Source organism: Panthera onca, chromosome F2 (genome assembly GCF_046562875.1).
Source record: "Panthera onca isolate mPanOnc1 chromosome F2, mPanOnc1 haplotype 2, whole genome shotgun sequence".
NCBI classification, from domain to species: domain Eukaryota; kingdom Metazoa; phylum Chordata; class Mammalia; order Carnivora; family Felidae; genus Panthera; species Panthera onca.
This window is the reverse complement of record NC_138356.1, coordinates 65,535,835-65,558,833: the sequence shown is the minus strand read 5'-3', so window position 1 is coordinate 65,558,833 and position 22,999 is coordinate 65,535,835. Positions and strand designations below refer to the sequence as shown.

The 22,999-nt window shown below is 40.1% G+C and overlaps 1 long non-coding RNA gene and 1 pseudogene across 1 annotated transcript in view; both read left to right on the top strand.

The window, feature by feature from the left end:
- Positions 1-22,999, top strand: part of LOC144615076 (uncharacterized) — a 100,223-nt gene that overhangs the window by 51,401 nt on the left and 25,823 nt on the right. The window lies entirely within an intron of this gene.
- On the top strand, positions 10,554-12,119 carry LOC132664674 (metalloendopeptidase OMA1, mitochondrial pseudogene; annotated as a pseudogene).

Genomic DNA, 22,999 nt, shown 5'->3' with positions numbered 1-22,999 from the left:
GAAAGGTAGAGGAGGTACAGTGGGTGAGAGTGGCACCCTTGCAGTAGGCAAAGCATGGTTACTTTGTGGTTTCCGGCAGTATGGCAACCATACACAATTTAGTATCCAAAGGTACTTTCTCTTTCTCTCCTGTTTAAAAAGCAGAAAACTATCAAGAAAAACAGAGTCAGAAAGAACAAATGCCTTTAGGGAGAAAAACAGAATTTATGAAGTAGACTATACTACAGGTATTAGTGTATGGACAATACTCCTATTATTTTCAATCTTATTTAATCATATCTATCCTATGATGCAGGCATTACTATCCCCACATTTCACTTCCAAACCTTAATGTCACAGACATCATACAATGGCATAGCTAGAATTGGAACCTGGGTTTTTACTGCCGTTCCCTTGCCTGTTCTCATACACAAACAAACATCTTGCTATCCATGTCAGTGTTCTCGATCAGCTCTCTCTAGCCAGCTTTAAATATGTGTAATTACTGCCTCTAATGTAGCTATTTGAAAGTAGTTTTGAAGCTCAATGAATTAGATAATACATATTAAGTCATATACGTGTGGGTTTTCCAATATCCTTCTCAAATGTTTAGCCTGAAATAGAATCCTTGAAGAATAGTATTTTTATATTCCATTGCTATTATAGTACAATAATTTCTATAAATATCTTTGGTCTGTGTTGTGCCTTTAATACCTTAGGAATATGATACAGAGGATATAAATTATACATTGTACATAGGAACATTATAGAACACCCCAGGTAACCTGGTGGATCAAACACAAGATTAATTGTCAAGAAGCTTGAGTGAAATATCTCTTGATATCTGATGCTTATTCTCTCCTCTATTTCTTTTCTTTTTTCTTTTCTTTTTTCTTTTTTTTTCTTTTCTTCTTTCTTTCTTTCTTTCTTTCTTTCTTTCTTTCTTTCTTTCACCATTTAAGCCTTCTCTTCAGACAACTTCTTTAACTACCATCTTGGCTGCTGCCATAGCTCCATCCCTTAGCATACCCACCAGTACCAGCACTATGAGTTCAACCTCGTTTCACCATGAGAAACCTTTCATTTCAATTACTCCAGAACATTTGCATTTCCATCCTGAGCCTGTCTTTCGAACAGTCCTTATTAATTGGAATAAAGATGAAGGCAACAAACATTATACCAGGCATTTAGGAAGATGTTAAATAAACTAAATAAATATGAGTTTTGCCTGTTGATATTGCCTTGGAAAGTTTATTCCGCAGTCTCTTCTGTCACTGCATTATGAACTAAAGGAGAAAAGAGAAAACTAGTTGCATTTAGCACTTCCTTCCCTTTTGCTTCAGATTTCCCATGGATAGGAGGAGACACTGATTTTTTTTTAGCTTATTTATTTATTTGGAGAGAGAGAGCATGGGTAGGGGAGGGGCAGAGAGGGGGAGAGTGAGAGTCCCAAGCGGGCTCCACACTGTCAGTGCAGAGCCCAATGCACGCCTCAAACTCACAAACGGTGAGATAATGACCTGAGCCAAAATCAAGAGTCGGACACTTAACTGACTGAGCCACCCAGGTGCCCCAAGACACTGATGTTTTTGAACAAGATAGAGATAATTTTATAGACTAGGATCAGTAGTCCAGCTAACAGACTTAAAAGACGTGAATGAATTTATTAAGAGTATGCTGAGTACAGAAGCCCTGTATATACTTTATCTCACATAGTACTTAACTATTCCCTTTGTTTCTATTATCTGAATTTAACAAATAAAGGAAAAGAGAACCAGAGACTCAGAGAAAAATCACCCAAGTGAGCAGGTGGCAATGCCGAAATTCGGAATTACAAGTCTGACTCCTCAAACTCTTATTAGAAACATGACCTTTGGCATGCTGCTTTAAGCTTCAGATTTCTCAGCCGAAAAGAAAGGTGAGTGGCAGTCACTCACTCCCTTCTCCAGTATTTACGGGGCTGTTACATGCTGAACACGTGCCCTGGATAAAATAGTTAAGCCAAACATAAAAATGACCTGTAGCCTAATAGGATTATTAAGGAATGTTGGGATGACAAAAGATGAGAGATGGTCCGGGAAGGGAGACTTCCCTGAAAAACTTAATATGAGCTCACAACTGAAGGATAAGAGGAAGTTAACTAAATGGACCCTGAGAAGATGGGCAGGATTCCCTTGGAAAGTTCTGACAGAGAAAATGGTGGGAGCAGATGCTGAAGGCGGGAGGGGAAGGGCTTTTTCAAGGGCCCGAGTGTTGTCAGTGGAGTTGGATGGAGCATAGGGACGCAGATTTCCATAACCAACTCCTCCTAACCAGTGTGGTTGTTCTGTGGTTTGAAGTCAAAGACTGACTGGGAAGTGCTTTGTAAATTAGAAATCATGATGTTAATGTGAAGATTGTGGGAGTTTTGCCGGTTTCCTATTTTAAAAGTCTACAACATTTCCCCAAAACCATTCTTAAAGTCTTAGCGAAGAGTGCAATCTTCTCGTGGCATGAAATTGGGGTTTACAGAAGAGCTTCTGTTTCATCATTGACAGAGCTGGAGACAATTCTCAACAGAAGTTAGCCTGACTCCTGGGGCGAAAATGTGCTTCAGAACATTAAATACACAGTCCCCTGGCTGTTTCTAAAGAAGCCACCCTCAGACTGACGTATGCATTCATAGTTTGATTAATCATAAGTGTGTGCTTCTTGGCTGAAGAGGGGAAGAACCTGAGAAACCCCAGCTGTCTCCCAGGACAGAGAATAGAAGAGGGTTTTCCACAGTGGAAAGCAGGAGAGGGAAACCTGTCAGCTGGTGACTGATGGGTGGGAGTTGGGTGACCCCGTGGCAAAACATTACAAATTCTCATGTGGGAGTCCTGCCTACCTGCCTTCTGGGTTTGCTTCCTAAGGAGGACCAGACCACACCCTGTCTACATGGCAGGGGACGGGGGATGGGGACCCATCTCCTTCCGGATCAAAAACCGTCTTCTTTCACTCAGGACACCTGAGAACAATTGCCTGATAGATACAGGTACCGCAGAGGTGTGGCAAAGCTCTTAAGACCCCAGACTTGACGGCATGGGTGGTGTATAAGTCCACTGTCCCTACCACTTGAAATGCTGAATGTTGCTTAGAAAGATCGTTATCTCTTCATTCACTCAGCTCTCAAAGGCAGGGCTGGGCCAGGAGACATGTACCAGTGAGGGCTGTCACTCCCACTCTGCCACTCTAGCTCAGTTGTCACCAGGCAAGCAATTTATCAAACTCCCAGAACCTCAGGATCCAGACCTGTGAGATGTTCAGCTAGAAAATTCCCTTCTAACTATGAATATAAATTCCTTATTTAGATTGTTCAACTTTCAGTTTAAATGAAAATGAAACAAGGTACATAAATGATACTAATGTAATAAGGAAGGTCGCCCTTTTGTAATGAAAACAAAACAAAACAAAACAAAAAACAGATGAACAAAACACAAGTACTTCCTAGCAGAGGCAGCCTGGCTTCTGAAGATGAGGGTGAGGGAAACAAAAACCAAGTCACAAAGTGAGGTTCTAGAACTCTGCCGCTGATAAACCATGTGCTCTTTCAATCTCTGGTTTTTGGCCTGGGATTGAGTATCCTCAGTTGGGAAGGAATATCCTACCATAAGGACAATATAAGGACAATAGTCCAGACATGTGTCTGTAGCATTTAACGTTCTGTAATTATCATCTGTCATCTCAGTCCTTCACACACCATCTTTGTAATACGGATGGACACGACCCGTTAGCATTTCTCCCAGGTCACAGTGTCCCGTAGTCCTGATGTGGCACAAACATACCCTAATCCGGGGTCCAGTGCTGTGGCTCTCCGGTGAACATATAGATGTTGAAGTCCTACTACCACAGGGCAAGAAGCTGTTTGATTTGCCCATAAGAAGTGAAGGTGAGGACATCAGGGAGGAACACAGTTAGGTCCAAGGGGGCACTGTAGTGAGGCTGACCCCTGATGACAGTGGGTCCCTGTACAGCACCATAGCCCTCTGCCCCTCCTCCCCGACCAGACCTGCTTGGCACCCTACCTACCTGCATTCTAGCTCCCTCCCCGGGTTCCCAACCCACCTTATCTATTTTAGCCTCTCTGCATTTTTCTCCTTACCACCTTATATTACTGCGACTTCCAAGCCCCTTGTTAGAAGGAGGTGGTCAGAGAAAGGGGACCGCAGTCACTGTGAGCAACATAGAACCAGTGCTTAGTTCGTGGGCCACTAACCCTACTCGGTGCACAGATTTCCATTGAGCAGTGCTTGAGGGACATAAAAGGCTTTTATAAGGTCACTGCTAGAATTAAGTTGCTGGAATTAGGGGTCATGCAATGTAATTTTTAAGGTTTCTTATATCACAAGGCCATTGAAAAGACTTGATAATAATAGAGGGGTGCAGGAATTATAGACCTGTACCTATGAAGCTGGCAATTTCTTGTGTGTGCTATTTATGAGGTTAGACGATCTCCCTCTCTCCCTCCCTCCCTCCCTCCCTCTCTCCCTCCCTCCCTCCCTCCCTCTCTCCCTCTCTTCCTTCCTTCCTTCCTTCCTTCCTTCCTTCCTTCCTTCCTTCCTTCCTTCCAACAGCCCCATGTAGATCATATTCAATGTGTCAAATAAGGTTCTGGAGGTCTTAAGATGAAAGACATAGGCTTTGTTTTAGTGGAGTACAGGCAAGCTAAGTATGCCTCACACGTGCCATTACTTCTTCTTTTCATGCTTCCAGCAGACCTCACAAGTCATTACCGCACACTTACCCTCAGAAGCCATCTCAGCAATAGTTTTTAGCGTTGGCTTAAGTGGTAGACTCTTTTGTATAGTGTCACTGCAGAAACATTCATGACTGTATCACTGTGCTTCCACACTACATTTGAAGTCTACTTAATGCCCAGTTTCTGCTACACGAATGTACATACCAAGAAAGGATCAGTTTCCCTAGAGTCTTAGGCTCAGCATTCCTGGTGGCTTTCTGCCTCAAGTGCCCAGTTCCTGACATTCCCAGCACTCTTCAAATTGGGAAGTGTGCAGATGGTTTCAGAGGAGTCGCAAGGATATTAAAGACAAGCTTTTTACTCCTTGTAGAAGGATTGCAATCCCTTTTCACTCCAGCATGTCTCCAGTGAGAACTTACGGAGTGCTTACTCTGTGCCTCTGCTCTGCTAGATTGAAGACTTCAGAGCAATGAGAAACCATTTTTTGATCACAGTTTAGTGGAGGAGGCAGGTATGAAAATAAATTCCAATCACAAGAAAGCAAGGATAGAGGGATATACAGAGCTCTGGGAGCATGCAGGGGAGAATAGGATTAATTCTGTCAGGGAGCATCATAAATGTGTCAAAGGGAGGGACACATGCACTGGAATTTGAAGGGTGTAGTGGAGTGCAATAGGCTGAGAAGATGAAAATGAGCTTTCTGAGGAAAGAAAGAACAAAGAAGGCGAATACACAGTGTTGGAAAAGCATCATGCACAACAAGGCAGATAAGAAACTTTGGGTCGAGATTATGAACAGACTTGACTACCAGGTTCATGGTACTATAAACATAAGAGCAAATATTACTGCTGGCTTGTTTATTCACATTATTTCTAATTTGTGTAGGTTCTAGGCTGACTAAATATCCACAAGCCAAGGAACAGTTGGTTTTTGCCACTAATTGAGCCAGTTCGTCAACATCAGATACCTTTTGTGACTTTCCAGAAGGAAAAAGAAAGGAAGGGAAGGAGGGAGGAAGGAAGGGAGGAAGGGAGGCATGGAGGAAAGGAAAGGAAAGGAAAGGAAAGGAAAGGAAAGGAAAGGAAAGGAAAGGAAAGGAGGAGGGAAGGAAAAAGGAAGGAAGGAAGGAAGGAAGGAAGGAAGGAAGGAAGGAAAAAAGGGAAGGAGGAAGGGAGAGAAAATGAGAGGGAGGGAGATACAGATAAATCATAATTGAAAGGAAAGAAAGAAGAGGAGAAAGTAAAGGGGGAAATAAAAAGTAAGAAATCATTTGGGTTCACTGCCAACAAGAGTTAGGAAAGCTGATTTCTTAAGATAAACTGAAGTAAAACAAAATATGCTCCATATGTTGAAACTGTATACTTAGTTTGAGATAAACAAAAACATGTTTGGAGAATAGCTGCCATAATTAAAAAGAAATTAAAAGAAAGAAAGGAAAACCATCTGGGGATAGATACATATTTAAACACACACACACGTGCATGCGCGTGTACACACACACACACACACACACACACACAAACACACAGTGATTTCAAAACTTGAAGTTTCTTTTTTATTTATTTAAGTAAACTCTTGTTGCAAAAGGGCATTGCAACAGCTTTGCCCAAAGCACCTCATGTTCCACGCTGGGGCTGTGCAGGACTCCTCAGCGTTGTTCAGATGCCAAAAGATCTTTCCAAATCTTGTCCTTTGCTTCTGTTTCTCCTCTGCTGTGGACGCCTACCCTCCCTTTTCCCTCCGGACCAGTCCAACTTACCCCTGAGCATCCAACTAAAATGTCACCTACTCCCACAGGTGTGCCACACACACAGCTGACTGGAAAATGACTTGTTCACGTGTGAACTTTATGCGGCTGTATCGGTTTCCTGTGGCTGTTATAATGAAGTTCCACAAGCCGGGTGGCTTAAAGCAATAGTTTATTGTTTCATAGTTCTGGAAGCTAAAAGTCTGAAATCAGGGAATGGAAATCAGGTTGAGTCCTTAGGTTTCTGAGGGAGAATCTGTTCCATACCTTTTTCCCAGCAACTAATGATGGCTGGCAATCTTTGGTGTTCTTTGGGCTGTGGATGTGCCACTCCAGTCTCTCCTCCATGTCACATGGTGCTCTCCTTCCCTGTGTCTCTGTGTCTTCACGTGGCCATCTTCTCCTAAGGGCACATCATGTGAGATTAGAGCCCCACCCTATTCCAGTGTGACTCCATGTTAATTTAACGAGTCACATCAGCAACGATCTCATTTCCAAACAAAGGCACTTTCTGGAGCCCTGGGGACTGGGACTTCAACATATCTTTTCAGGGACACAATTCAACCCATAACAACATGCCTCCTTCATTGAAGGATTCTGCTGTGTGCATGTCCGTGTCTCCCATCCCCAGAGAAGTTGATGAGAAACTCCATTTCAAAGACTACACATATACTTTTAACCTTGTATTTCCAAGACTGAGCATAATAAATGTAGTAAATTCATAATTAACGTCTTCACACTGAATTAAATGTGGAAAGTTATGGACAGAGGGTTTCTGATGAAAAGTAAAAGGAGGTTAGGAGGCAGTTAGGTCTATACTTAAGGAGAAACACGGAGCACGGTGACCCTCTTGTTACAGTTCCCAGACAGGGATTTCTTTCCCTACAGTGGGTGAGGTGGTAGAAAAGACCCCTTGCCTGGAACCATCTAATGTGATGAGCCTCTGAGAATAAAAGACCCATATTTGAGTGTCATTCTGTCTAGATAGCTGCACAGTATCAATACTGTCACTACTCCTCTATTTGCCTCAGTTTATCTTCAAAAGAGGAGAGTCATACTAGAAGGGGAGTAATTTTAAAATTTAAAGAAGGATAAGAACTCTTTTTTCACCTGAAATCTTGCCCAAAGCCCGAATTTAAATAGCAGATCTATGTGAATCTGGCAAAGATCTGTGAAGACAGTAAGCCCGCATTGCCACTGGCCCAGACTTCCGCAAGGATTCTCCACAGGATGTTCTGAAGAATTCTGGAAACATAGATTTAAAAGCACTTTATAAACGGAAGTGTAGGTTTGGGATGCAGTCATAGACATAGGAGGTTGTAGACTCATAGAAGGAGGAGGAAGAGGAAGAAGAGAAGGAGGACAGGGGGAGGGGGGAAGGGTAAGGAAGGAGAGTGAAGAAGGGATGAAAAACTTACTAGAAAATAAAAGATGCTAGGGAGAAGATGGCAAGGAGGGATCCGGACCTTAGACAAATCTTTCAGTGGCCGTAGAAAGGTATTTCAGAGTGGCATCCCAATTCTGTCTTTGCCATCATGTAGTCAGTTGTGCATTTGGCTGGCCATTTTTCCATATCATAACTATATGATCACAAAAGTAACAATCTGATGGAGAGACAGAGAATGTGGAAGACTGTAAAAATTTCAACTAATACAGCCCAAGGGTTTGTCTTATGGAAGTTAGTAATATCTAAAAAACAACTTTATCATAATTAGTTTTGTGTATTTTGCTCCCGTAGTCATGAGTTGGTTGTATTTCCCAGGGCACACAATTTGTTGTATGCTTCTGTTCCTCAGCAAATGTTGATCCTTCATTCTGACATGCCCATCTCTACCCTCACCCCCTATCCTTCCTTCCAAATGTAACTTAGCATTCTCCAGGAAACCTCTGAACACCCAAGTCCAATGAACCTCACTCTCCTCCATGCACCTCTGTGCATTCTCTGTATCTTGCATGAGTTGTACTGTCGTGCTGAATTATAAGCTATTTATTCAACCGCTACTTGTTTTCAAATGACGAGTTCTTTTGGAGCAGTTTTATATCTGTACTCCCCAGTACGTGTTCACTGTGCCTGGAACGTGAGACGTATTATACATGTTTATCGAATTAACTAATATATAGGTGAGTCTATTTCAAACTGCTTTGAAGTTTTCAGGTAATCTTGCAAAAGCATTAAGGTGAAAATAGGCATAATTTGAATGTCAGTATTCTATTTAATTTGTATAAGAGAAATGAAATACTGCAGTCAAATCTCTGGTGGCGGCTTTATATTCTTGATTTAACACAGTCATGATGAGGAGCACAGAAAATGGACATGGTTGGTTTTTTTTTTTCGAACATCTTGGCAATTAGCCCAAGAGCCAAATGTTTTATTTTAATGGTATGTTTCTTCTCTCATACCACAACTAGTAAACATTTCAGATCACACATACACACAATGTTTGTTTGTATTTACTATAATTCCCTATGCAACTCCAGATGCTTGGACCATTTAGGCATCTAATACATGTTTGATGAATTAAGGAATAAATGAAGGAACACTTGAATAAAATGAGTTAAGATTCTGACATCCATTAGCAAGCTGTTACCAGTTTTTATCTGCCTGGTTTGAATGTAGGCCATCCATTTGGAGAGAGAGAATGGGAAAATGTGGCACAAATCACCAATCTGTTCAATGGTTTTGAATCAATGCTTAAAATATAATCACTTGTAAAACGTTTAGTACACCAGGAGGTAGAATATTGGGTTCTGACTCCAGGTCTGTCCCAACATTGCTATTTGAGATTAACTTTTTGGCTAAGATTGAGCTTGATCCCTCCTACATTAATGTATTCTGACTTCACGATACACAGTCTGGAGTTTCTCTAGGTCCAATATGATTCTGATGTGATTATACATGCGGCTGGATGTACAATATGTGTACATCCCAGACAGGCTTTTGCTTTGTTATCTTTGATAGGCATCATCATCTCAAAGTCTTAAAGAAATAAATGATTGTCTCTTTAATTTTCAGGGAAGTTTGCTGGGCGTAGGGAAATCATCCTCTGTGCTTCAAGCAGTGCCCCTCTGGCTCCATACTTCTGTCCCACTCTGTATTCAAAAATCTGCAGTTAAGTGGAGAGCTCATTCTTAGAAGAAAGCTTCATTCAGCATTATTTGAAAGTGGAGCATGCCTCTTGGGGTAGGAGTGGTAAAAGATCTCACTCAGTACCTCAAGTAATGTATCAAATGTTTCTTACAACCATATTCCATGCTCCCCAGAGAATTCTGGCAAATTAAGCATTCTCCACCTTCTTACACCCCCCTCTCACTTCCTAAAGTATTTCCCTGATCCGTGTCAGGGGGACATGCCATGTCTGATCATACATTTATGCAGCGGCTTATAACTCACAGCGCTTTCATCTACATTATTTTAAGAGAACCACACAAGTCTCAGAAGGGCTTGTTGGATTAATTTCTGCTCATTCTTCAGACAGGGAAATTGAGGCTCAGCATGTTCAAGAGATATGAAAGGATAGATAATGAAAGTGAACTGCATTGTGCCTTGAACTTTTTGATTTCTGGATCAAGGCTAATTGATTTCACCAGGGTGTTCTAGTGGGCATTTTTTTTTTTTTTTTTCAACGTTTTTTATTTATTTTTGGGACAGAGAGAGACAGAGCATGAACGGGGGAGGGGCAGAGAGAGAGGGAGACACAGAATCGGAAACAGGCTCCAGGCTCTGAGCCATCGGCCCAGAGCCTGACGCGGGGCTCGAACTCACAGACCGTGAGATCGTGACCTGGCTGAAGTCGGACGCTTAACCGACTGCGCCACCCAGGCGCCCCTCTAGTGGGCATTTAAGAAACAGTTTTGCTGGCTCGTGTATTCTTTCCTTCAGCATATTTACAGAGCATCTATTATTTGCAGGTATTGTCCCTGGTGTTGATGTTCTAATAGTAACAAGTCATAATCCTTTCTCTCATTGAGTTTATAGTTGGGAAGAAAAAGGATATAGGCAATTGCAATACCTACTAACTCAGAAAAGCAAGCAAAGAAACACATTCACTAATTGGAAGGAGTCATCTAATCATCTTTAATTTGCCACGACTAGATAATCGAGCAAAGATGACCTTCATCTATGGCCTGCAGTCCGCTACTGAATTGCATTTTTTCCTGATATAACTCACTGACCAACTGGAGAAAATGTAACACAGTAGCTGTACATAACCTCACTGGACTATCATCAAATACAAATTAACCACATAGTAAATAAGTGTCAGGGCCTGGAAGCAAATCAGTGTGACAGATTCGCTTTTCTGCCTGGAAACTTTGATTTTTATAGGGCTTTCAATAACAAAAGAACAGGATGCCTCTGGAGTACCAAAAGTAAGGACATTTGGATGTTTACCCAAAAACATACAACATGGAATGACTCTTTTTCCGGGCAGCTACTGATCAAAGAAGTTTCAGTCATTCCTGCTCATCAGTGTTGAGTCCTCTAGGGGTTCTCTCTTAAGAGACATTAGGAGTTTCTACACTTTACCGTTTCAGTGGTACTGGTTCCTCTCCTGTTGATAATTCTTAAACCAGTGCAGAAACTACTTGGAGATCATTGTAACATGCTGGGGCGTATGGAAATGGTGGTAAGCGCTCCCTCCTAAGGAGAAAGAACTATTTAATGAAAGTGTAAGGAAGGGGGAAAAATGAAAGTTATTCTTTGGGTTGACTAGTTTTCGATTGCTATTTGTAGTGTTTTCTTTTACTCCCCTGGAAGTGAGTCCACAAGGGCAAGCTACTATTTTTGAGAAAAGAACATTTCAGACTTTTATCAGAACTGGAATACGAAGCATGGATGGAAGAACTTTTAAATGATATGCAAACTGAGAAAGATATCCAATGGCAGACTGTTAAAAAGAAGTGGTTTATTATGTAATTGACCATAATAAAGATACCCCAGGGTCTCTGAGATCTATTGGATTATTCAACTGGTTGATTTCTTGGATATAAATGCCTTTGTGATTCCAATTTTAGTATATGTGCTGCGAAGTGGGCATTGCCTTTGTGATTCCAAATGGACGAGTGTTTAACTTCATTGGGCTTTTGAATAGTGTAACTGACATTCATCAACTTGCTTTTCATCTGGGCCCTGAAATAGCCACGCAGTACTTGGGCATGCTGTAGAAAAGCCTCGTTTGGTTGATTTACTGGATTTAAGTATGATTTTTCTCACAATGATTTGGGCCATTTGTTCTTGAGATAGTTTGGCACATTGGGGACAGTAGTGACAGTCTAAATTTCTTGAGTGTATGCTTGATAGACCATACAGCAGAACACCAGAGGCTGAAGCTGACAAGATTGGATTCTAGCTTGCTCCAGAGGCCTACGTGGGCATCAGAGCCATTTTAGTGTTTGGGCAGGGGATGGAATTTGCAGATAGATTTCAGGGTAGTCCCAAGTGGCCAGAATGGTTATCCACACGCTCTTCTCGTAGGTATGGAGCTGACCACTTGGATAGACTCATATCACAGGCTCTCAAAATTAGAGAGATCTGTAATTGCCCATTACGTTCTGGATGGGGCTCAATTACTATTTGAACTCAGCATGAACCATTTTCTTGGAAAATCAGAGAAAGAAGACCTAAATATTACCATTAAGAAACAGAAAATGGATACTCTTCCCATTCAAAAATAGGAGCAAGGGTGCCTAGGTGGCTCAGTCATTTGAGCCTCTGACTTTGGCTCAGGTCGTGTTCTCATCGTTCATGAGTTTGAGACCCCCCGTTGGCTCTGTGCTGACAGCTTGGAGCCTGGAGCCTGCTTCGGATTCTGTCTCTCTCTCTCTGCCCTTCCCCACCGCCTTTCAAAAATAAACATTAAAAATTAAAAAAAAATAATAAGAGCAAATACTGTTAACATATTTAGTTGAGAAAATAACTGGAAATTGAATTAAAATTTTTCAGATGAAGGAAATATAAGGAGTGCAGCAATCTATCATTTTTATATTACTTTTTTTAAAAAACAGATGTTTGAAATGAAAGCCAAAATGGATATTTGGGGGTCAAATCATGTATATGACCATTATCTAAATTCTGGTAGGTATTTCTGCTTCATGTAACATCAGCTATTTTAGTTCATTTTAAAATATCTTCAATGAGGAAAATATCACAGAATACATTCATATTATGCATTTAAAAAAAAATCATTCTTGCATCTCTACTGTGTGTGAGTGATTTTGCTAAGTCTGTGGGGAAAAGTGAACCAGAAAGCCACCCATTCTTGCAGAAATCCTGTTTCTCAGTGGCTGTGAAAATCAAACAGCTCCGCACTTAGCCTCCCTGGGGAGTATGCCATATGCGTGGCGCACAAATGGAATTAAAGTGAAGATGCCTTGGGGTACTGGCTTGATACTGAAGAAAACATTTATGATCAAGTCTTTTAATCAATTATCAGACCACCTCGTTGAAACCATACTACTTCCAGACACCATATTTATCATTTAATTGGAGTTCGTAACAGAACCTGTTTTTCCTTATGTCTTTTGTTTGCCAATTCTTCCTGCATTACTTTTCAATGGATGGTAGCCGTTCTCTCTCAAATGCTGTGCCCAGAAGGGGAAACATCATTCCTACATCTTTTCTTTATATATATATATATATATATATATATATATATATATATATATATATGCATTATATATATACATATATAATATATATTATAATTAATATATATGTGTGTGTTGTATATATATATAAATGTGTGTGTGTTTTCTATGTGCAGGAGAAACGTGTTTATTTTAGAAATTCTAGATAACATAGCTAAATTGAAAGTGAGACTTGGTACCTAAAAAGTCTTCCACAGTAACTGGTCTGTTATCTGGTCTATGATTAAAGGGACCTCAGCTTTACAGGAAGTTAAATAGTCTCCTTCTTTCAGGACAGAAGCATAGACAAGCTAGGGGATCTCAGAATTGAAACAAACAAACAAAAACAGGTATCTCTGCAGTGATAGGAAGGCCAGACCAAACCTGGAGAAGTAAACAATATTTATTGGTTCTTGCTATCTTTAAGCAAGCTAATAAAGGCAATTTGATATTTCTGGCACACAAAAGTTGAAATTATAACCCCTGAGGATATACAAAATCTCCATATAAAGGCTTTTTTTTTCTTTTGTCTTAATATCATTTCAGACTATCTTACTAACCACACATTAAAAAGTTCTTTGTGTGTTAATCAGCCGCTCTTACTGTGTTCAGGTAAACAAAACAGGCAAATAAAACACCAAATGAATCACACTGATTCAGAAGATTGTTACCTTAATGAATGCTGTCAAATCCTTGCCTGAAGGCAAGAACTTGAACAAAGTGAAACTAATACCTTGCCCTGCCCTCATTAGGAGTCAGGATAACCTTATATACCATATCTTGGAGTGAGAGGGAAACACTTAACACAAAAAAAGGAAACAAAATAAGCACATAGAAAAGTATGACTGTGTCAATCACTAGTCCTCAAATAAATACAACCTTAGCCTTTCCCTATAAATTTCGACTTCCTTAATGAAAACAACTTTCTCCTTGCAGATAGGAAAATTATGCTATTTTTTCTCCATAAGAATATAATCCTTGCAATCCGTCTAAGATCTTTTTTCCTTTAAATTTTATTTGTATGAAAGTGCCTGTCATCCCAAATGTTACAATCACAAAATTGGAACCAGTATTTAAAAGTGGAAAAGCATTAAAATATTGTGGACAAAAAAAAAAAAAAAAAAGTGTCTGACAATCCTGTGACCCCAAGGCATTTATTCATTTGGCATATGTTCATTGAGCACCTTCTGTGTACCAGGCACTAGGGATGAATCTGTGAACAAAAATAAAGTGACCAAACCAGGAAGCAGTCTAAGGGGATAAAGATAAAGCATGGTGACATTTCAAAAAGGAAGGTTAGGAAACATCTCAGATAAAGTAACATCTAACCAGAGATGTAAATAAAATGAGAAAGTTAGACAAGCGGAAATGTGGGGAGATTTCAAGTATAGCAAAGTGAACATCTAAATCCCTAAGGACTTTGCCATGTTAAGGGAACAGCGTGGCCAGACCAGAGTAAGCTCATATTGGCCTAACTTGAGATGAGGCCAGACAAGCAGGAAGGGCCAGAGCTTTGCAGGTCATTTTAGATTTTAGATTTTCTTTCTTTCTTTTAATGTTTATTATTTATTTTTGAGAGAGATAGAGTATGAGGTGGTGGGGAGCAGAGAGGAAGACACAGAACCCGAAGCAAGCCATAGGCTCCGAGCTGATAGCACAGAGCCCGACACGGGGCTCAAACCCATGAACTGTGAGATCATAAGCTGAGCCAAAGTTGGACACTTAACCTACTGAGCCACCCAGGTGCCCCAGATTTTAGATTTTCTTTAACTGTAACAGGAAGCCATTGGTACTCAACAAATAACTGTAATTTATTGAAGCAAAAATATCTCAGGGCAAAAAAAAAAAGGCTTAGTGTTTTTTTAGTCAAGGAATATGGAGACAGGATCTTCCAAACCCACTTTAACTAGGAAGGAGAATTTTTAAAAATGTTGGAAGCTAACGTAAATTCTCCCTGCCATTTTCTAATCTAAAAATAGTATAAAATACCTACATCTTTAGGTGGGCCACACACCTGGGCTCCTGAGTTTGACCACGATTGTTTTGAAGAAGATTGTCAAAAACCTCATTGAAAGGAAGTTCTCAGACTCTGGGCTCTTCTGGAAGGGAAGAGTTTATTCTACTTGTTTCTAAGTCACTAAATATTTTAATACTTCAACAACCAACAGATCTTTGGGTGGATCTGGTAGAAGGATATCAAGTCAAAAGAATTTGTGGACTGGGGGTTTAGAGTATATAAATAACACTGTTATTTTCTCCACCTCTCCCCCAAGAGACTAGTTCATTCCAGGAGCTGAGGGGAACATCTCTTATCTCGGGTTACGATGCAGAACTGAGCCCTGATGGAGCCATTCCTAAGTAATGGAGAAGGCTGGCATGGAGAGGATAATGTGAGAATGGCATTAAGAGAGTAGGAAAGAAGGCTGGGCAGAAAGTTGGTGCCCTCCTTTTATCACCTCAGGGTTACTGCTAACCACAGAAAGCTTCTTCTCACTACAAGCCCCTATGACTCCGACCAAGGGCTTCTTTTGATGGCAGCACAATACTTAGCGCATGCAGAAAACAAGCCGGAGTTGGTGCTTTCCTCCAATGATGACAGAGGAATTAGGCAATGAATGTCCCGGCTTGCTCAGGCCCTGGGAAACTCTGAAGTATAGTCTACATACTCTTCCAAAGTGCCCTCACAGGATTCCAGTTGTCCACAGCGATAAATGGCTACATACCTCACCTTTCTGTGCACCACCCCCCCTTCCCTGTTTACTCCCATCTTCCCTTAAATGACTTTCCTGAGATCTCTTGTCCAGTAAACCATATGCACTACTATCCTTGCCTCAGAATCTTCTTTGGTGGAACTCAAGATGGAAAGCTATCCCTCTCCTCACTGCCAAGCTAAAAGCCATACTTTAAGGCTCCACTTATATGGCTTTTCGAGGCAAGCCTAGAATGTCACTATATATATATATTTTTTTGCCTCTGCAACCTCTATTCCATCTGCCTTGATTTTCCTTCCCCATTTTCATCCAACCACAAGCATCATCTTTTAGACTCCAGCCCAAGCGTGGTTGGTGCCATAGCTCAGGGGTTAGAGCACTGGTCTTTTAGATTCCAGCCCAAGCATCACCTACTCCATTAAACTTTCTCTGCGCCTTCCTGGGCAGTGTCACTGCCTCCCTCTTTCTCCTTGCTTTCTAGGCCTAATTTATTCAAAAGAGAAAACACATGCACATATGCATACAAACAAAGCCAAGTGATGAATAGAGTTATGAAAAAGGCATAAATGACATAATTGAAAAGTGTTCTTTTGTCTATTGTCACTCCAGGAAAATACTTGTTTCTTCTAACTATGTAGAGAAGCAAAGAAAAGTGGATACCTACCTTTTTCTCTGTGCTCTCTCTTTTATCCTATGTTTCCCCAATATTTTCTGAAATCTTTATTTCTGGTACTAGTCACATTTTTAACACATCTTTGACTAAATTTCATGAATGGCTTGCAAATTCCTCTTGATAGACGACACATCGCAAAGACCAAAGGCATATGTATAAGCACCAACAGGAAATGAAGGAAAATAATGTTAATGGAGGATGTTGAGGATCAACATGATTATTTGTAGTTTTTCCTTGGGAGGCCATGTTTAGGATGAGCTGAGAGCAATGAATAGATTCAGGATTAGGGCCTTGTTTCTAATTTTTTATCGGGACATATATTGGTTAGTGAGGAAAAATAAGTATACACATCTTTAGGACGTGGGCAAAACTATAATACTGGTGTTATTAAAGATGTGATAACAATTATTTGTATAAGCAGATTTGTATATTTAATAATAGCATCCATCCACGCCACTTTTGGGTCTTAAATGAGCCACCGTGGAGAGGCCACCTTCCATTCATTAGCCTGGTCTTTATGATATTACTCTGGTTTTTGTTTATTTATATCATTCCAGGTTATAAGAATTATGCATGAATGCTATTCTTAAATCTTAGAGCTATATTTAGAAGATTTCAGCGGTGTAATGACATGGTCTGCCAATGCCTTAATTTCACCATAAAGCTCACCCGCTAAAGCTAGTGAATTTGCTGAGAAATTGGGAGAATGATGCCTGTGAATTCCATAAAGCACAAGCTTTCAACACTTATATACAGAGGTTAACTACAGATTCATGGGTGACGGAGAGGTGGGGCAGCCTTCCTCTGTGTTCCCAGGGTCATGGTCAGTTTGGGCTGCTTATCTATCCTCTCTGTGTCAGCAGGGTGGCTTTGTGACAAGGCTGAAATGGTCAGCAGATCAGTCCTCACTTCCCTGGTGATATACTCAAGGTGTTCTAACAGCGTTCAGCTTAGCTCCTCCATGGGCCACGCAAGCTTAGGCTGGGCAGGAGACAGTGAAGGGAAGAAATAAAGTGACCAGCTTTCTTTTTCTGCGACACTGAGTTGTCCTTCCTGCTGGAGAAGAAACAGGTTTTCCCTATACTAAAAAAATCCAATATACAAATATCTAAGTATTCAGAGGACTTGAGACTGATTTGTTTTATCAAATGATTCACAGAAGTTTCCGATTAAATAACCAGTTGAGAAATAGCCAAATTAGTTTATTAGATGCTTATAAGTAAGGCAGGGCATAATTCGTAAGCTTTCTCTACATATCAAAAGTGGAGGTATGGGGCACCTGGGTATCTCAGTCAGTTGAGTGACTGACTCTTGATTTTGGCTCAAGTCATGATCTCGTGGTTTGTGGGATTGAGCCCCACATCGGGCTCTGCACTGACAACGTGGAGCCTGCTTGGGGTTCTCTCTCTCCCTCTCTGCCCCTCCCCCACTCATGCTCACTCTCTCTCAAAATAAATAAATAAACATTTTTTAAAAGTGAAGGTAAATAATGAAACATGACTAGATCATATAGGCCTATTTAATAATCAGCTTAATATTCAACATAATAGTCATAAACTAGATATTCTAGAATGTGACCTTTCTTAGCATATGTATAACCTGGGAAAAGCATCACCAGTGTCCAGTGTTTGTGATTCTGTGTAATTTTAAACACTCATTTAGAATAACATTACAACATTTTTTTCTTCTTTTTCCTGTTCTCATGACTGATTTATCCTTTAGGAGAACTGCCAATCAGAGAATTTCAAATCCCATTTTTCCATTTCTGAAATAGTATTTGTAAACTGTTTTTCTGCTATGATGCCTATGATGGCTATTGGTCACCTGCCATGAATTTTTCTTCTAACTCCCGCATGCTGTCTTTTTGACATACAGAGCCCCCCCCCCCCGCCCTATCCCTTACTGGACACACAACCTCAAATCCAGGCTCCCTGAGGCGTTGACCCTAATGGGACTTGGCATTTGAGAGCAAAGTGTTCTTATTTTAAGGAACAGCAGCCTGGGGGCCACAAACGTGGATCCACATTCTCTTTGTCTCAAATATCTTCACCCAGGAAAGGTATACATACTCCCTGGTCTTTAAAATAGTTGCTCAAATGTTACCATAATCTTAAGGCTCTTTGTGACCACATTACCTAAAATATCTTTACCTCGTCCTCCCTATCTTACTCTTTTTCATCTTTCAGTACATTATACATCTACTTGATTCTTTTGTGTATCTTTCTTTCACCCCCACTCAAAGGTAACTTTCACAAGGACAGACAGTCTTGTCTATTCGTTGCTGTTTTCCTGGCACCAGAAGAGGGTGTAGCTCATAATAGGCACTCAACACATGTGGAATGTAAATGGATGAAAATTGCCATTATTACTGTTTTATACATGGAAAAAAAATAGCAGTGGGGCTTGGAAAGGACAAATCATTTGTCAGAGGTACGTCTAGTATAGGGTGGAGCGGTTCTGAGGCCCCAGTCTGTCTGACCCCAGGCAGGGCCTTGGTCACCACACTGTTGTTTTACAAGTGCTTTGCTGACCTGCATCTTTCCACTTGCTCGGTGAACATTTTGTTTGTTTTCTAAGAAGAGCCGTTCTTTGGGCTTTTGGTTCCATATCTCTTCTTTATTAGTGGCCTAATTGACAAAGCCAGCTGTGTCCTAGGTTTATATGTTATGAAAAAATTGTTAGTTTTTGTTGGTTTGTTTTAACGTTGGGTTCACAAAGTGCAAAACAAGCGAGCCAAATATATTTTGCATTATTTTGGAAACCCCTGCATGATCCATATGGAAAGTAAATACAAATGTTCTGGTTATTTTACATGGGGTTTCAATAATATTTGATGACTAGAGAGTCCATAGGGCATTTTCAAAAATCAGTAATGGGAAGTTGGGCTGAGTTAAGAGAGAAACAGTTGCAGCCCCTCCCCCCCCCCCCCCCCAACGCTCAATCACTGCAAGCTGTGTAAGAAAGCTCATATAATTGATTCAAGAATATGGCAACTCATTTCATAAATATCATAAAAATCACAAATATTTAAAAATAAGAGTTCCCAAAGTTCCAAATCTGTGGCACAAACCACTATTCCACCTAACCCTGCAGGGGAGTTGTTTTGCTTGGAGGACAGTTATCCACTAAAAATAAGCCCATTTCTTCTTGCTCACATCTCTGAAGCTTCTCAGAGCCAGGTTGGCTAGTCCCAACCTGGACTGACAAAATGCCAACCACTTGAGGGGAGTCTGGGTGGCTCAATCAGTTAAGCATCCGACTTCAGCTCAGGTGATGATCTCACGGTTCACGGGTTCGAGCCCTGCATCCGGCTCTGTGCCCACAGCTGCCCACAGCTCAGAGCCTGGAGTCTGCATCAGATTCTGTCTCCCTGTCTCTCTGCCCCTGCCCTACTCATGCTCTCTCTCTTTCTCTCTGTCTCTCTGTCTCTCTGTCTCTCTGTCTCTCTGTCTCTCTGTCTCTCTCTCTCTCTCTGTGTCTCTCTCAGAAATAAATAAAAACATTAAAAAAAAATTCAACCACTTGAGGTGGAGAGGTTCTTTCTCTACCGTTACTACCTCCCTTTCTGGAGTCAATGAGTCCACCTCCCACACATCTTTGAAACCACAAGATTCGTCTCCTGTCCTATGGCAACAAAAAGGCCCTATGAAGACCCAGGTACTTTGATGAAGAATTTTTTCTGTTTATTTCATTTCAAAGCATAGCACACACTGACTGATGTTCTTCCTTTTGGAGTTCTAGATCATCAGTGTCTCTGAGTAACTGAAAGGTTATTAGTTTGGAAATTAAAAATTAAGAATTCAGGGGCGCCTGGGTGGCTCAGTGGGTTAAGCATCTGACTTCGGCTCAGGTGATGATCTTGTGATGATCTCGGGGTTCATGAGTTCAAGCCCTGCATTGGGCTCTGTGCTGACAGCTCAGAGCCTGGAGCCTTCTTCCAATCCTGTGTCTCCCTCTCTCTCTGCCCCTCTCTCGCTTGTTCTCTCTCTCTCTCTCTCTCTCTCTCTCTCTCTCTCTCAAAAATAAATAAATAAATAAATAAATAAATAAATAAATAAAACATTTAAAAAAAATTAAGAATTCAAATTGGAACATGTTGACATGCTCATAGTAATATATGACAAACTACAAAGTTCAAAGTTTTAGTGGATAGATGTTTAATCCATCTAAACATGAATATAAACTTTGAAAACTACCTCAGGAATCACTTCCTCCAAGAAACTAAAATAAGATTTGTGTGCAGTGTGTATGTATGTGGTTTCAAAGTTTGAAATATCTGGGATCTTAATTTCTGAGTAGCTTAGTAACTTAGCTATTGCCATGTTTAGCTGGCATAGGGGAAAGAGAGGAGGAAGAAATATAAAACAGACATGTTTGAATCACACTTCTTTCATGCATAAGCTCTAAAATGGAGATTAATAATAATTACTCTAAAGGATTATTATAACTGCTTTGTGAATAATTATAGGTTTTTTTTTTTCTGGAGTATAGAAAATAAAGCTATGAGATACTGTTTAAAAACACAGGAGTTGAAATTGCCAAGATTTAGGATGAAGAGTAATGCTGTGACATGTTTTTTTTTCTGAAAATGAAAATTATTTAAATATATAACTGCAGTTAATGTGAAGTCTATTAGAAAACTCAATCATTGCATATTTTATGGGTAAGGAAAAATGTTGTCCATATACAGTTTGTATCAAAAATCTGTGATATTGCTAAATAATTGTATCACAGATAAATTACCTAGTACATTTTGCTGTATGATGCACTGTCTTCCTAAAATATTTTACCTTTTTCCATTTTACATTCATAGTTAGTACTGATACTTATGGGAAAATGTTCTACCTATCAATGAAGTGGTTCTAATCTGTGAGATTGAACAAAGGAAGTAGGAAGTTCTTGACCTATGTAAACCACAAATGATATATTCAATCTCGGATAACAGAGTGGCTATAACCAAGTGTTTCTATAATCTGGGGCAAATTTCCAAGGGAGTTAGATATATGGTAAAGCTCATATAATTATATGTATAAATATGTTGCATATATATATATATATATAATTATAGATAGATAGATATCCTACCTTCTCTGTGGAAAGACGAAGGGCAGATTACTTTAACTGCTCTTTATTAAACTGTTATACAGCATCTATTAAGTAGAATAAAAGAGATCAGTGGGATTACTATGAAGTTACAGGGATCCTTGAAAATGTATAGTGAAGCTCACGTATAATGTGTATTGTGCTTTAAAAATTCTATTTTTAAAAAATATGATCAAGAAAGAGAGTGGAAACATTGAAATCTTAGATTTTTTCCCCCCTGATTGAGGTTGTTTTTAAATCCATGACCAACAAGTTACTGTGAGCTTCCCACTGTGGTTAATTGTGAATAACCTTTATAGTTAACTCTTACAGATTGACAAAGTTTAGGCAACTGGGACACATGATCCAGCTCTTCTGGCTTTATCTTACATTTGGATCTGTTCACCTTTTCAAAGTCACTCATTATGAGATTGACAAAGAGCCCAGTTGTCTCAAATTCCCGGTGTTTACTATAAACACAGGAAGTTCATAATTCTCAGAATTAAGCCTAACGCGGAACCTGTTTCCGTAGAATGAATTCTGCAATTTCCCGAAGAACCCAAGTGAAAAGTACTTGAAAGAACATGTACACTGATGAATATCTTATTGATTGAGGCCCCATGAATGTAGAATCTGGAGTCATTCAGACATTATGTGTGAAACATATCTTTTTAAATCTCCCCTTGAAGAAAAATCTGATAAGCAGAGCAACAGTGCAAATAGGAGTTCTAGGGAAATATCTGACAGACAAGAACTGACCAACTGTTGTTAAGCCTTTTTCTGAGATCTGTGTTGTTAATTGGTATGTTATTATTTCAACTTTGTTGTCATCACATGCTAGGTGCTTATTAACTGTGAGTAATCTGAAAGCTTCTGAAAGACAAAACAATGCGAGTATTTACTGTTCTGTACCTATATGCAAAACAGTTCGTATAGCACCTTTCATTAAATCTTAGCCAAAATACCACATATGGAAGCCTGAGGGGCCAAGTGATAGGACAGTTTCTGGGGTAGATCCTCCCCATGACTCTCAGAAGCCTGAAAATAAAGCTGCTTGTTTGGCTCACCTTCTGCCTGAACTGCTGTGGCTGACATTGAGTTAGAGGTTATAAAAACTTTCTCTGAAAGAGAAACAGACACATAAATGTTAAGAGCTACTTGTGTGCTTTCATGTTGTTTTCCCTATAATCTTCCAACAAACTCATGAGGTATCTTTGGTTATTTCCACTAAATATTTCAATAAATTGATGCTCTAAAAGGTTAAGCAAATATCCCAAGGTTGAGTAACTACTAAGTGGTGAAACCCATCTATGACTCTCTTCTGTGGTCTCCAAGGAGTATACATTTTACGTTCTATCACATTGCATCAAAGGTGCTGTTACCTACCAGCAGCTGCACTGGATAGATCTTCACCCAGGCCCTCAGCACAACACTTACCACATGTGGTCATACATCATAGTGGT